This window comes from Ictidomys tridecemlineatus, chromosome 10 (genome assembly GCF_052094955.1).
Source record: "Ictidomys tridecemlineatus isolate mIctTri1 chromosome 10, mIctTri1.hap1, whole genome shotgun sequence".
Lineage (NCBI taxonomy): Eukaryota > Metazoa > Chordata > Mammalia > Rodentia > Sciuridae > Ictidomys > Ictidomys tridecemlineatus.
The window spans coordinates 32,531,408-32,546,540 of NC_135486.1; the positions used below are offsets into that span (position 1 = coordinate 32,531,408).

The 15,133-nt window shown below is 51.1% G+C and overlaps 1 protein-coding gene across 16 annotated transcripts in view; it reads right to left on the reverse strand.

The window, feature by feature from the left end:
- Plekha6 (pleckstrin homology domain containing A6) overlaps window positions 1-15,133 on the reverse strand; it is a 142,909-nt gene that overhangs the window by 95,354 nt on the left and 32,422 nt on the right. The window contains exon 1 of one of the 16 annotated variants that reach the window (XM_021729832.3): window positions 4,453-4,596. The exons of the other annotated variants lie outside the window; for them this stretch is intronic. The gene's annotated coding sequence lies outside the window, so the exon portion shown is untranslated. Of the gene's footprint in view, window positions 1-4,452; window positions 4,597-15,133 lie in introns of those variants that run through there. 16 annotated transcript variants of the gene reach the window in all.

A 15,133-nucleotide genomic window follows, 5' to 3' on the forward strand; every position in this document is an offset into this window, starting at 1 on the left:
CAGTCCTGCTGTGGCCGACTTTCTCCGAGGCCGAGGGCAGCTCCAGTTCCATGCCCACTTCTGCCAGCTGAAACACAGCCCAGCTCCAACTGTGCCCTTGAGTTTGTGCAAACAAGAGGGCATGCGTGGGTTCTCACCTCCTCTGGCCCTTAGAGGAGGTCCCACCCATTCTAGGACCCGGGAGGAGAAACGAGGCCTGAAAGATCAGATGAATGAAGAAAGCTTTGCCTCTTAATCCGCCACGGCCAACCGAGCGACTTCCCTCTCATGGAAGGTTCTATCAGTGTCCACGATGTGCAGAACACGGGGAAAGAAAGAGAAGACTGAGACCCAGACTCAGAACCCAAAGAGGGGCAGGCGAGGCCAGAGTGCTGAAACCCACAGGGCTCCCAACTCACGTTCTCGTGGTTCTGTGCGTGGCTGCCACACTCTGTCCCCAACCACCCTCTGCCATAGAAATGTGGAGACCAAAAGGAAAGAAGAGGAGCCAAAGCCTCACCGAATTCATAAGGCAGCGCTCCGTGCAGTAGTGAGGTTTAATTCAACTTTGAACACATTCTCTCAACTTTTGCAGCCCAAACCCTCAGGGTCAAGCTAGAGAATTAAAAGGGTTAAAGGAGAAATGTAGCCAGATGTGGTGGTGCCTGCCTGTGATCCCAGTGACCTTGACTGATTTTTTCGTTGGTTTGTTCGTTCGTTCATTCATTCATTCATTCATTCATTCGATACACCCGTCATAAGGTCCTCTGGGTGCCCATGCTGAGCTAGGTACGGTGCTTAGACAAGTTCACTCTGTCCTCACTCAGTGTCCATGCCCCTTGACACCCCCTGTTCTGGCTCCCTCCTTGTCATATGATCGAATGGGCCACAAATCTGCTCATCGCTCAACTCCTGGCGCTCTGTGCTCGGGCAGGCAATGGTGCGGACAGCAGCCAGCTTCACACAGCAGCCTCTGCAGCAGGAATTTGGACAAAGCAGCTACTTAGGTTCCTGCAGCTCCCTGTCTCTCCCTCCGCCCTCCTCCGCCTGGGATGGAAACCCTGCCACCCTCTGCTCACATGCTTGAGTCACAAGGCCGAGCTTGCAGCAAAAGAAGCAGCTCAAGGATGTACCAGGCAAGAGCCCAGTGAAACCGAAATACAGTGTTTTGTTCAGTGCAAACGCTTTTCCTCCTGAGATGCCCAGAAAGCAGCGCTCCTGCTTCCTGGTTGCCCAACCACCCCCTGGGGCCCCTTCTTGGCCTGGAGTCTCTAGCCCACGTAGAGAGCGCAGGGAGCTCGTGGTTGATTGGCACCTCATGGGTAGGCTTCCTTCCATGTCCAGGCTGCTGTGTTAATTGTCTCACTGCAGATCCCCATCCCTGCTCTGCATGAGCAGATGGGCAAGCAGCTGAGCCAGGGCCCAGGGGACCACAAGCTCCCTGGGAGGAGCCACATCCACCTGGCTCTCTAGTCCCAAGGCCTCAGGGGGCCCTCCTCAAGGACAGGAGACAGCCCAGGCCTCCAAAAGGGAAAAATACAAGAGCAGGTGGAAGCCAAAGCCCGGGTCCTCTTGGCTCCCTCCCTGCTTGCTCTCATTCCTAGGAGAGTCAGGTGCCTGGGTTTCCTTTTCCATTTTAGGCACATCCTCAGATTCACTGTGTTCCGAGAGCAAGTTCCCTGACTTCTCTAGCACAAGTTCATCATCCTCAAAATTAGAGTGGGGGCCCTGGCTACGTTCTAATGGCCCTGGCCAGGGTCACTGATATTCAATGACCTCCTTATTGGTGGATACTGGAACAAGTAACATGTGGCCCTCCAGCTGTCACATATAGGCAACTTTCGACGGTCGGTCATTACGTTGTCCTTGACGTACACACCTGTAGACTCTTACAGCTGGACACTGGGTTACTAGGAGTGGATCATTCAAAATAGCTAATGTGTGTCAAGGACCTAAGACACATTCCAGGCGCTGTGCCGAGCTCTTTATTTACATAATCTCATTTCATATTCATAATAACCCTATATAAAGTAGATAGAGAAACTGAGGCAAAGAGAAGGTACCCAACTTGTTGAAGGCCTAACAACCAGAAAGTGGTAGAAGATAATCCATCCCCGAGCAAGCTGACCTCAAAGCTTCACCCTCGGCCTCTCAAAGCTTCACCCTCGGCCTCTCTACTAGGCTGTCTCTCGTGTGTGTCTGATCTGTCACCTGGAACTATCACGCACACATAGAGAGTTATTACCAGGAGGAAAGGGCCAGGAGGTGGGGATATGGGGAAGCTTTGTATCCGAGCACTAATCTGATCAAGTATGGCTGAACTGTATTGCAGAGCTAATTGCAAAAGTTATTTAGAGTGTCTCAGGCTCTGGCTCCCTCCATCGGCACCAAGATTTGAAATATGGCTAAAATGGCAAAGCAAAGCACTCCCTTAGGACTCCCAAACTGGCACTTATGTAGCCTCTGCCACCCAGAGAGGCCAGAGTGGGTGGGAATGGGCCACCCGGGTGCCATGTGGTCTTGGCCTCCACAGTGACACCTCCCAGAGAAGGAGGCCTCTTCTCACAGCGAGAGCACTCACCATGAGATCAAAGAAGCAACGTCTAATTAGAGAGAGTAATTAATAGGCAATTAGCCTGTAATGAATTAATGGATCTGGGCCGTGATCGTCGAGGCAGCTAACACCATAACAAGAATGAAAACCAGATACCAGGTGTCTCCCGATGGCTGTCACGGAGATCCTTGCCCTACTCCCCCCCTCCAGTAGATAAATTAAAGGGATCTAAATTCGATCAAGCCTTAAATCTAAAGACATGTGCAGGAGACATGGGGACTGCAGAACACGCTAAACGGCACGATGAGAGAGCGGTCAGACAGACCCAGAGTCTGAAAACTATGGGACAAGTGACCCTATTTCTTTAGCAACACGTTGCAAAAGAAAGAGAGAAACCACCCATAGATTAGGAAGGACCGAGGAGCGACGACAGCTAATCACAATGCCTGGGCCTTACCTGAATCCAAATTAAAAAGAAAACGAGGAGGAAATTTACATAATCATTAAGGAAACGGAAACACTTAACAGAATGTTGGATTCTATATAGAGGGACTGTCAACTTTGTTTACATTTTGGTATTTTTCTCGTGAGACCTTATCTTTCAAGATGAAATGATAAGCTCTCTAGGATTTCATTTAAAACAATCAGAGGGTAGAAAGAACCGAAAATATTCCTAAAATAAGGTTGGCCATAAGACCTCTTCAAAATGATGGAGCCTTGGGCATATGAGGGTTGTTACCTTATTCTCCCTAGTCTCGTATATGCTTGAAATTTTCTATGATAAACTTTTAAAAAATATCAATCAGACCCTCTGAGCTCTTCAGTGTGGTCAGAGCCACCCAGGCTAGTGGCTCTGGCCCCCCAGGACTCCCACTCTTGATAAGGCTGCTTTTCCCTTTATTGCAAAGTCACTGCTACAAGTCACACTTGGCTGTCACACACAACTCCATCCACTTGGACCTTTGACAGAGGTCAGTGGTGCCACATGAAAGAAAAGACCCTCCCAGGTCCTAGACTGTGTTGAAGTCACATTGTCTTCAGAGGTAATCCAACACTGCTACTCCCCTGGACCACCCTGGCTCTGAGAGCAGCCCTCACCCCGGATGGAGTCCAGTGCTCCATACCTCGGGTCTGGAAAAGAATTAGCATCCCAGCACAGTGGCTTTTGCAGAAGTTGGATGATAGGCTTTGTGCCCTCTCTGTCTCCATCAGGGGCCAGAAGTAGGAAATGGGGGGGGGGGGAGGGGAGAAGACAGAAGGTGTGGGACAACACGAGAGCCAAGCGCCCAAGTCCAGGCTCCAGCCCAGGCCCAGACAGCCAGACTGAGCCAACCCCACCTTGCGCAAACAGCTGGCCCTGCCTGGGCTGCTCCCACCCTTAGCACTTCCTGGAGCTGCTGATCACAGAGCTTACCCTAAAGGAGGGAAGAGCCTTCTGGGGCAGAGAACTGAGAGAGAGGGTGACGGAAAACTAAAAAGGAAGGGTGTGGGGTATCTGGAGGGGTCCTTTGGAAAGGAGGACACAAGACAGAGTACCTTACCTGGCACATCCCCGGAGCTCAAATTTGCTGAGTAAAAGGTGGAGAAAAGATAAATGAGAGGGGCTGGGGCTGGGGCTCAGTGGCAGAGTGCCTGCCTAGCACATGTGGGACACTAGGCTCGATCCTCAGCAACCCATATCAATAAAATAAAAGTCTCCTACCTGTCTACAACTAAAAATATAGAAACAAGAGAGGGAGAGAGAGAAAGGGAGAATAAAAGCAACAGAAAAGAGGGAGGGGAGAAAGATGCAGGGGAGGGTTAGAGAGGCACCTGGAACATGAACTGAGTCCACAGTCAGGTTGGGGACTGCCCACCCTGTCCCCATGCCCCACGCCTCCATTCCCAGCCCAGCTTGCTCTGAGGGAGCTTGTCCTTACCAGCCCAGAAGAGTGTGCAGGAGCCAGGGCGCAGACACCTCGTGCCCCAGCAGCCCCTCTCCTACCTCTTAGCAGCCTGTTCTGTCCAGGAAGAGAGACTAGTGTACCAATCCACCTGCTTCCTAAGGGGCGGAGCCTCTCCCACACCAGCAGAGGCTCCACCCCAGACCAAGTGGCCAATCAAAGCAGCAGCCAGGAGCCCGCCCTTGTGGGACATAGTGCTGTAGGGGACAGAGGGTTAACTGAGCATTCGAACAAGGTGTCTGTTCCATATTCATGCCCATGCTGGGCAAGTCACAAGATGACCAGGGCACAGCTGCCCCTGAGCCACGTCTCCCTCCCACCTCCCCAGTGACCCTTAGGAGCCACAAGGCCCTGTGTTCCATCTGAATCCACCTCCAATGAAGCCGGGGCGAGCAGGCTTGGTCCCCACTCCTCAGGCACTGAGGAAGTGGGCCAGCAAGTCCAAGGACCTCGCGACTAGTTCCAGGGGCAGTTCTGACTCCGAAACTCAAACCTGGGCTCTGCCACTTGCTGGCTCCATGACCTCAGGGGAGGCACTGGAACAGGAACTGAGTCCATGGACACAGCCTCCATCTCAAAGCCACGTGACCCTCTCCCTCTGCCCGCACCTCCCAAATCCTGGGAGCGCACACCACAGGACAAGCGCTCTGTGCTCTGAGCAGCAGGGACGCTGTGTAAACCCGGGGTATCATTATCATAAATGAGTGCTCCTGCCCGGCCTAGGGAGGTTTCCTTCAGGCTCAGTAATGTCCCCACTGAATACGGTGAAGGCGAATGGCAGGCCCAGCCAGAGAACACCCAGGCCCCCAGGCCTCGGGCACCCACCCAGGACAGCCAGGGCCTCCCAGCTCTGTGGGGATGTGACTGAAAACTGGCCGCGTGAAGAGAATAAGGAGGGGGAAGGGGAAGGTCTGGCCTGGGGTTTCTGTTTGTGTGGGCTGATTGCAGAGTCTCTAACCCCCCAGGGCTTGGCCCCAGCAGGTGGCCAGGAGGAGCAAAGCTCACACCCAGAAGCTCCTCCTCCACTCCCCAGGGAGTGAGCAAGGGCTGCAGGAACTTCCCTTAAGAATCAGAGCTCAAATCCAGGACTCCAGGAGTCCCGGCCTCTCCTAAGAACAACAGCCATACTCACAGGAACCTCTCCCACTTTTTAGACACACTATTTTTCGCTGCAACTTCACATAACCCTCCGAGGAGGCAGGCCTACGTTATCATCCCAGTTTCTCAGCAGAGAGGCATTGTTGGGGCTCAGAGGGGACAGTGAGTTATTTGAAGTTACACATCCTTAAGGAAGAGTCAAAGTCACAATGGGAAACCAGGTCACTCCTCACGGGGAACCTGGCTCAGCCTGCAGAGGATGGGGTAGACCTGAGCCCTGGCTTGCCCTCTGGAGGGGCCTCCTATGTCCCTGCTCTCCAGCTGCTCTGGGGACAGGGGGGCTACACAGAGTTGGCAATCCACCCGGGACTGGGCATGTTTAGAGCCTCAGGGTTTCGCGGGCAATAAACTCCCTTAAAACTAAGAAATATTGCGCTGGGGATGTAGCTCCATGGTGGAACACTTGTCTAGCATGTACCAGACCCTGGGTGGGGTTCCAGACACTGCAGGAAGAAAAACCAAAACCAATCTAGGAATGTCCAATCATTTTCCTCCTGATCATTCACAAGCCTTCTTAAAAAGCTCATTTTAAACAGCACATCCCTCTGAGGTTGACAGTTCTGAAGAGAACCAATCATGGGCCATGTCTTGAATACAAAGACCCAAAGCAATACAGTAGCAGGGTGGCAAGGAGGAGAATCCCACCTCAGAAGCCTCCTAGGTAGTGGAGGAGCAAACCTGCAGCCTGAACTAGTCACATGTCAGCTCAGCTGCCTAAGAAAGTTCTCCTGAGTCAGGCGTGGTGGTGCACACCCATAATCCCAGCAGCTGGGGAGGCTGAGGCAGGAAGCCAGCCTCAGCAAGACCTGTCTCTAAATAAAATACAAAGAGGGCTGAGGATGGGACTCAGTGTTTAAGTACCCCTGGGTTCAATCCCCAGTACCGAATAAAAAAAGTTCTGCTACTGGGGATTGAACTCAGGGACACTCAACCAATGAGCGACATCCTGAAGCTAGTATGGTTCTGGGCAAGAGAACTAGACAGACAGCACAGCTAACCCTCCATTCTCAGAGGGGCAGGTGGGAGGCAAGAAAACGAGGTGGAAGCAAAGCCCTCTTTGCATCCTGCTCAGCTAAATCTTAAATCTTTATGCTAAGAAAGAATCCTGACCCTCCAAATTTTCTACTTACCTACAGAATACACTTGAGCACCCCATGAGACCACTATTGAGGCAGGTCCTGGGCTGACCATTTGAAACTTGCTTAGTGTTTTTTAAAACTGAGGAACACTGGCCAGGGATGGTGGCTCATGTCTGTAATCCCAGCAGCTCAGGAGGCTGAGGCAGAGGGATCACAAGTTCAAAGCCAGCGTCTGCAATTTAGTGAGGACTTAAGCCAACTCAGTGAGACCCTGTCTCCAACTAAAATACAAAGTAGAGCTGGGGATGTTGCTTGGTAGTTTAGGGTCCCTGAGTTCAATCCCCAGTACCAAAAATAAATAAATAAGTAAAACTGACAAAATGCTAATTGTCAGTTGTATGTATGTATGTATGCATGTATTATGTATTTATTTATTATATATGTATGGGGTACAAGGTGATGTTTTGATACATGTATGTGCTGAAAAATGAGCAAATCAGGCTAATCACCATACCCACCACCTCACATTCTTATCATTTTTTTGTAGCAAGAACTTTTAAATCCACTATTCTTGTGCTAGGCAAGAGCCAGGGAGCCATGGAGCCCGTACCAGTTTGAAGTACAAAAAAAACAAAGTGCCCTTGGGAGAAAGTGGGCAGGCTATAATCCCAGCAGCTCAGGAGGCTGAAGTAGGAGGATTGAGAGTTCAAGGTCAGTCTCAGCAATTTAGCAAGGCCTTAAGCAACTTAGCAAGACCTTGTCTCAAAATAAAAAGGGCTGGGTTTAGGGCTTAGGGATAAAACCCCTCTGGGTTGAATTCCCAGTAACAAAAAACTAAAATTCCCTCTTCTCGTCCTCAGTTTTGAAATACACAGTACCTCACTATTAACTGTCGTCTCTGTGCTGTGCCAGGCCCCAGAACTTGCTCAGCCTGTCGTCTCCTCTCTCCCCATCCACCTTTCCCAAGGACTTGGTCTTGATGAGGTCCGCCCTCTAGGAAATGGGCAAAGGCACTTGCCACGGGAGGGTCCCTCCCCCTTGGCCTTCCAAGTGCTCACCACCAGTGACATCCTCCATGACACCGGTGCCCCCATTCCAAGTCAGGCCAGGGAAGCAGGACGCATGGGCATCGGGCAAGCGGACGTTTAGCCTGGTCTGAGCCCAGCACTGCGGACAGCTCCACTCACCCTACAGTCCCCGCTAGGCCCACCGGCCCAAGCTCCTCCCTTCCTTCCCCAGTGCAGACAGGTTCTGGAGGAGGCCCCTCTGGGAGGCAGGGCAGGGAAGGAGGAAGGAGGCTGTATTTTGGGGCTAGAGTACGAAGGCAAATCCCATCTCTCAGAGGCATCTTGAAGTTGCAGTCGGCAGCTGTCTCCTCCTCTGCTCTTTGACTCGGTTAAAGCAAGAAGACTTTACGGGACACCACACAGGCCCCAGCTCCAGAGCTGGCAGTGCAAGGGACAGGGCACCCGCTATTGCTATTGTCTGTCTGTCTGCAGTATAGGGGACTGAGCCCAGGCTGCTCTGCCACTGAGCGACATCCCCAGACCTTTTTTTATTTTATTTTTATTTTAAAACAGGGTCTCACTAAGCTGCCCAGGCTGGCCTCAAACTCGAGATCTTCCTGCCTCAGCCTCCCAAGTCACTAGGGTTTACAGGCATGAGCCATGGAGCCGGTACCAGTTTTGAGGTCCAAAAAACAAACTGCCCTTGGGAGAAAGTGGGCAGGCAAGTGTCCTCTTCCCCCTTCCCTTTCCTGTCTGGGCAGGAAGTGCAGAGCCCGGGGGGAACCCAAGGGTTGGCTTTTTTGAGCTTGGCTGTGGGGACAGTGAGACGCCTGATGTGGGGGCAGGGCCCAGCTGCACCTTCTGTTCACCCCGACCCCACACATTCTCTGCTCTGTCCATCCCCTGCCATCTCACCTCCACTATTCTGATGACCATCAAACAACTCTGTGGGTCACCTTCAAGACGTGCTCTGAGGTGTTCCAGGGCAAAAGTTCCTCATTGTGGGGGTGGCCAATGTGAAGGTCCTTCTAAGGAACCTAATGCTCACCCTCCTGTCCCTAGTCACCATCTCACTTTACCCTTATATATGGATTGCCAGCCCATCCTGAGCCCCCCAAATAGCTCTTAGAGTCATTGTAAACCCCCATTTCCAATCAACCTCCCTTCCACAGAGCTGCCATTAGACCACAGGTCAACACAACCCAGGACCCTGCCTGGACCCTGCCCTCCCCAGCCCCGTTACCCTGCAGGTGACAGAGTGCCTCCCTTCTAGTCTCTCCCTGCTCTCTCAAGTGACAATCGGTTACACACTGGCTCACCAATCTGAACAGAGTACTAACTTGAAATGCGAGGCCTTTTATAATCCAGCCCCAGATTATGTATCCAATAGGGTCCTCCACTACCAATTTACAGAGCAAATCAGAAAGCACAGTGCTGCATGTGGTCTGTCCTGGTGCCAAAGGAATTCAGTAAAAGGAGAGGTTACTCCCGGTGGAGGCCCTCAGGGCAGGGATGTGTGTGCTTGGGTGTTGGAGAGGCAATTCAGAACCACATACTGTACCTGCCTGCCAGGTCCCTTCCTCCTCCCTCCTCCCCCTCATGCAGGTTTGTAAGCATAAAGGACGCATATTTGCAAATCCCCCTGGTTGCAGGAACTGATTTTCTGTTCTTGAAGATTTGTGGGACTCCAGGCATCCAGGTCAATGACTGAAACAAAATCACAGAAGCCAGTAACTGCCTGCCACAAGCCTCCTGCCAGGCTGGACCAGAGTGATAAAGAGAACTGGGCTGCAGGGGCCTTCCCCAGGGCTCTTGCAGCCAGTCTGCAGCTGGCAGGGGATGGCTCCCGCTGTTTTGTCCCAGCCCTGCTCCATCTCCTGGAAGAAAGCAGCGCCCCAGCAAGGGGGGGTGTAGGGGAAGGGATTTTAAGAAACTCTCCTCTTTCCAGAATCCCACTTTTCAGCTGGGACCTTTAGAGAGAAAGGTGTAAAGGAGTGAAGAAAACAACTCCAACCTCCTCCGCCTTCAGTGATCTGGCCCGAGGATGGTTATCCACCAGTGGGCGAGTCGGGAGTGGGAGGTGACACTGGACCTGGGAATGGAGGGACAGATGACCTGGTCAGATTCGCAGGCGCCTAAACTAGCCAGCTCCTCCCTTCCCAGGTGGTGTCTAGAATCAGAGTGTTGAGGCCAGAGCCCGAGGAATAAGAGGGAAGGGCCTCAGGAAGCGAAGGGCATAAACAGCGGCTCTCCGGGCTCTGCCAAGGAAGCCCCAGCCAGCTGGGTCCTCGCTCACCCAGCAAGAGCTGCGCTGCACTGATATCTTTTTTTTTTTTTTTTTTTTTTTGAGAGAGAGAATTTTATTTATTTTTTAGGCAGACACAACATCTTTGTATGTGGTGCTGAGGATCGAATCCGGGCCGCACGCATGCCAGGGGAGCGTGCTACTGCTTGAGCCACATCCCCAGACCATGCACTGACATCTTGAGCGGGGGTCCTGCATGCTTCGGAGCAGAGAGAGACCACAAAAGGGAGACAGAATAAGAGTCTGATGACGAGAAGAAAAAGAAAGAAAATTTTCTTTTCCCCCTCGGGATTGATTTTAAAAGAGCCAACAAAAGCCGTGGATGAGGAGGGTGGAGTCCCCAGCTGAGCTGCTCTAGGGGACTCGACCTGGTGACAGGAGACCTGGCTGTCTGCACTGTGATCACAAAGAAGACGTGAGCTCTGTCCCTAGGGGTACCCAGGGCAAAGGACCCCATCTCCACTGCTCAGGGCTCCAGGGAGAGGGGGAGCCCCTGGGAACAAGTGCCAGAGTAGTTAGGTGGGTGTTGGGAGTAACTCACACCCGGGACCTCAACAGGGCAAGTCCCTCAACCGCGTCTCCACCTGTGAAGGCTGCCAGATGTGCAGAGTGTGTGTCAAACCCTGGAGAACCAGAAGTCACGTGAGGAGGGGCTCTGTGGAGTGAATGCGCGCTCCATGCCAAGCCCTGCTCTGGATAGCTGGCATGTCATCCAGACACAACCTACAAGGTAAGGATTATCCCCCCCTATTTTACAGATGAGGAAACTGAGGGTCCAAGAGGTTCCATGTACAGGAGAAAAGGTGGCCTATATTCCCAAACACCTAGGCGTGAATCATGGTTCTATGACTTTCTACCCATGTAATCCAACCGTGTCCCTTACCGTGTTAGTTAACTTCTGAGTCTCAGCTTCATGATCCATAAAATAAGGATACTGTTACTTATATCCTAACTTGTAGTAAATAATAATAACAACAATAACAACAACAACAACTTGTAAAGCTTCCAGACACTGCCACTAAGTGCACACACTAAGTGTTTAGTAAATATATGCCCTCTTCCTGCAGTGGTAGAGTGCGTGCCTAGCATGTACAAGGCCCTGAGATCCATCCCCAGCACTGAAAAAAAAAAAGAAGAAGATGATTTGCCAGCCAGGCTCAGGGGTGATCACACCTGTAATCTCAGTGGCTTGGGAGGCAGAAGCAGGAGGATCATGAGTTCAAAGACAGCCTCAGCAATTTAGCAAGGCCTTAAATAATTTAGGGAGCCCCTGTCTCAAAGTAAAATATACAAAAGGACTGGGGATGTGGGTCAGTGGTTATGCACCCCTGGATTCAATTCCTGGTCAAAAAAAAAAAAAAAGGATTATTTAATGATTCACTAGATAACAGAGTATCAGATGTTTGAAAGGAAGGGAAGGGAATAAAATTTATGGAAGCCCTTTATATACCAGGCACTTTACTAGGCCTTTAGGGTGGGGTGTGGACAGTAACAAGACCGACAGCCCTTGTCTTCTGGAGTTCCAACCTGGCATGCCAACCCGGGGATGACTGAGAGCTGGGGGGTGGGGGGAGGGGAGGGTGTGATAAGAGCCATTGTGGCGGGCAGCAAAGGCAGGGAGCCCGGGATTTAGAGAGGGTGGGGAGGGCTCTGGCCCTGTGGGCAGCCAGGGAAAGCTGAGTGGAGATCACGTGACTTCCAAGAATGGGCAGGATTATGATAAAGGGTTGGGGATAGGAGAGGAGGGAGCCATCGAAATCCCAATGGGGGGGGGGGCTGTGCCCAATTTGACCCACAAAATAGAACAGGGAGAACACTGCGAAACTCTGAGGCAAAGGCAGAGAAGTCTTGAAGTTTCCATTTGAATGCTTTTTTTTTTTTCTTTTTCTTTTTTTTTTTTTTTGTGTGATCTGGGGTGGAACCCTGGGCCCCACCCGCCAGGCAAGCACTGTGCCACTGAGCTACATCCCCAGCAGGAAGCTCAAACCCTGTGGGAAGGCCACATGCAGGAGCCCAGCCCAGCTCCCAGATGACAGTCAGCAGCACTTGTTGGTGTGTGAGGAGCTGCCAGGGCTGTCCAGCCCGTGGAGCCTTCAGGTGACTGCAGGGCAGGAGTGACCCAAGGAAAAACCAGCCCTCCGAGTCCCCCTGAGCCGCAGAGCTCTGAGAAGTAATAATGCGTGGTCCTTCTGAGCCGCCATATTTTGGGTGAAATATACAGCAATAGTTAACCAGAGCTAAGTCTCTACTTCATTAACCTGGGGAATCAGAGGCAAGAGTCACACTAAAAATGGATCAGAACAGAGGGCAGAGGGAAGGAGTTGGGTGTTGGGAGAAGCCCGGGAGGGATCAGTTAAAGTCTCCCAGCCACCCCCAGCCCTCCACTGCTCTCAATCTTCCCGACATGATGGCAGATCAATACAACTCATAATTCAATTTTCCCCCAGGGAAATAACTGGGGGGAAATCAGTATATATATAAAGATGTTTAGAACAGAGCTATTCATAACAGCAACAATTTGGAAACAACCCAAATTCTCGGTAATAAGAAAAAAGCACTGCAGTAATGTAGTAACATGACAGAATTATTTATAGCTATTGAAGATGACAAATTTAGAGGCCACTGTCATACCTGGGAGTGTGTGTAGGAAAGAACATTAGGCGAAGAAAGGAAGGCACAGCAGACAATAGCTACACACTAATTACACTAATATAAAAACATTAACAAAGGGGCTGGGATGTAGCTCAGTGGGAGGTCCCGGATTCCATCCCCAGCATTGCAAAAAAAAATCAGAACACACAGAATAGGCGTATAGTTTAATATTTACCCTTTTTTTTTTTTAAGGCAAAGTCGACTAAGTACCACTTTTTAAAAAGTACTAACAGTTCCAGGGAAGCAGCTTAGTAGTAGAGCAATGGCCTACATGCGTGAGGCTATGGGTTCCATCTCCAGCATCACAAGGAAGAAAAAAAAAAAAAAGAAAGGAAATCTTTCAGCAAGGCTTGGTGGCACCTGAAGTCCCCAGCCACTTGGGAAGATCACTTGAGCCCATGAGCTGGTGACCAGCCTAGGGAACATAGGGAATTCCCATCTCATAAAATAAGTAAATAAACCAACCAACCAGTTCAACCTCACAAATCCTAAAAGTCGGGTATGACTGCATGGGAATTAGAAGGAGAGAATATTCTAGAAGATTGGAACCTGCTCTCTGTCACTCAGGGAATTGGGATACAATCCTAGGCCCGAGGCAAGGAAAGGGACAGGATGGGCAGGGTGACAGGGATGGAGTGATCAGGGAGGGGGCCCCCCACATCTCCTCAGCAGGGGAAATGAATGTTAGAAAACAAACCCACCATGTTTGCTGACACAGAGCAAAGAGAAGGACTCACACAAAAGCCACCCATTATCCCATAATTATTGTCTCTCTCGTGCCTGCAATTAACGGCTGTCTGAGAGGCGGCTGCTGGGGTAAATAAATGTTCACCCGCATTAGAGTCAATCAGCCAGCTGAAGCGCCAATTAACAGGCCCACTGCAGACACTCCTGGCACCCAGCAGCCAGAGGGAGAGGGGATGAGAGGAGGTGACACATCCTGTGTGCACGCTCCTGTCCCACAAGCAGGAAAGGGATGCTTAAAGGGACATCCTGAGCCCCAAGGTCAAAGCCAGTCTCGCCCCCAGTGAGCTGAGCTGGACAAGCAGGCGCTTTGACACTCACACCTCCCGGGCCAAGTCGGGGGTCTGTATGTGTTCATGTCCCTGGGAGCATTGGGAAAGAGAGGCAAGAGGAGCTCTCAAAACCACTGTCACCTCTGAGTCACAGTGGGAAAGAGACAGAGGGCAGAGACAGAGCCATCTTGACTGACTGAAAGGCCCTTACGCTGGCCTTTGTCTGTTCTTCTTAATCTGCAAGCTCAGAAACACAGAGAAGGAGCTCATGCCAGGGAAGTCAAGGATGATTCTTTTGTCTGAAGAAGGGCAAGAGGAGCCAGCCGCTGATAGGAGGCATTCCAACTCCTCTCCTGGGGATTTGGGGAAGCTGGGGATGCCCTATAGTCCCGCCTGGCTTACGCAGTGCCTGGCCATGATGCTGCACTGGCCAGCCAGGGCCTGTCTCCTGCCACAGCCTACAGCCTTGAGGGCTCCTCCTGCAGGCCAAGAGGCCCCAGAAGATGTGTACCAGGCTCCAGGATGCCTCTGAGATCAGAGCGGCACATCATGCCTGTTGCAGAACGTCTGCTCCGGTGGGTGTCAGTCCTGGTCCCACATGAGAATTACCCAGAAAGATTTTAAAAACACTGATGCCCGAGTACCCTCCACAGTCCAGCTGAATCAGGTTTCTCTGCGGCGGGGAGCCCCAGGAACAGGCCTTTTTTTCAAGCATCCCAGGGGAAAAGGATGACTACTCCAATTTCCTAGGTTATGGATGAAGAGCCAGCAGTCAGGGGTGGCAATGCTCTGCTGAAGGTGACCAAGCCAGCAGGGAGCAAAGCTGGAGCTAGAACCAGCTCACGGGTGACCACAGGGGTGAGGGGTGGAGCTCCGGAATCCAATACTGCAGCTGAAGGAAGGAAAGAACCTGCTGGTGCCCACCCAGGGGCTGTCCTTGCTCTGGGGTCTGTGTCTTTGCTACTCACACTCAAGTCTCCTGCCAAGGAGATGCAGCCCCTCCCAGCTCACTCCAGTTCTGCCCTCCTGCCCATCTGCCCTGGGCCTGGTGCCTTACCCAACAAACCAGATGAGACAGGTAAAACCATCAATGAAAAGCCCAAAGATTCCAGTTATATATCTAATTCAGAGGTTTAGAATAGGCTCAAAAACATATTACTGGGCTGGGGCTGGGGCTCAGAGGATAAGGCTGGCCCAGCATGCGGGAGACACTGGGTTGGATCCTCAGCACCACATGAAAATAAAATAAAGGTATTGTGCCCAACAACAACAAAATGTTTAAAAAACATATTACTAACAAAATGAGGGACAACACAAATACAATCTCTCTCTATATATATATACATATATATATAATATATATATACATATTTTATATATATAATATATATATACATATTTTATATATATATATATACACTTTTTATGTGTGCATATTTG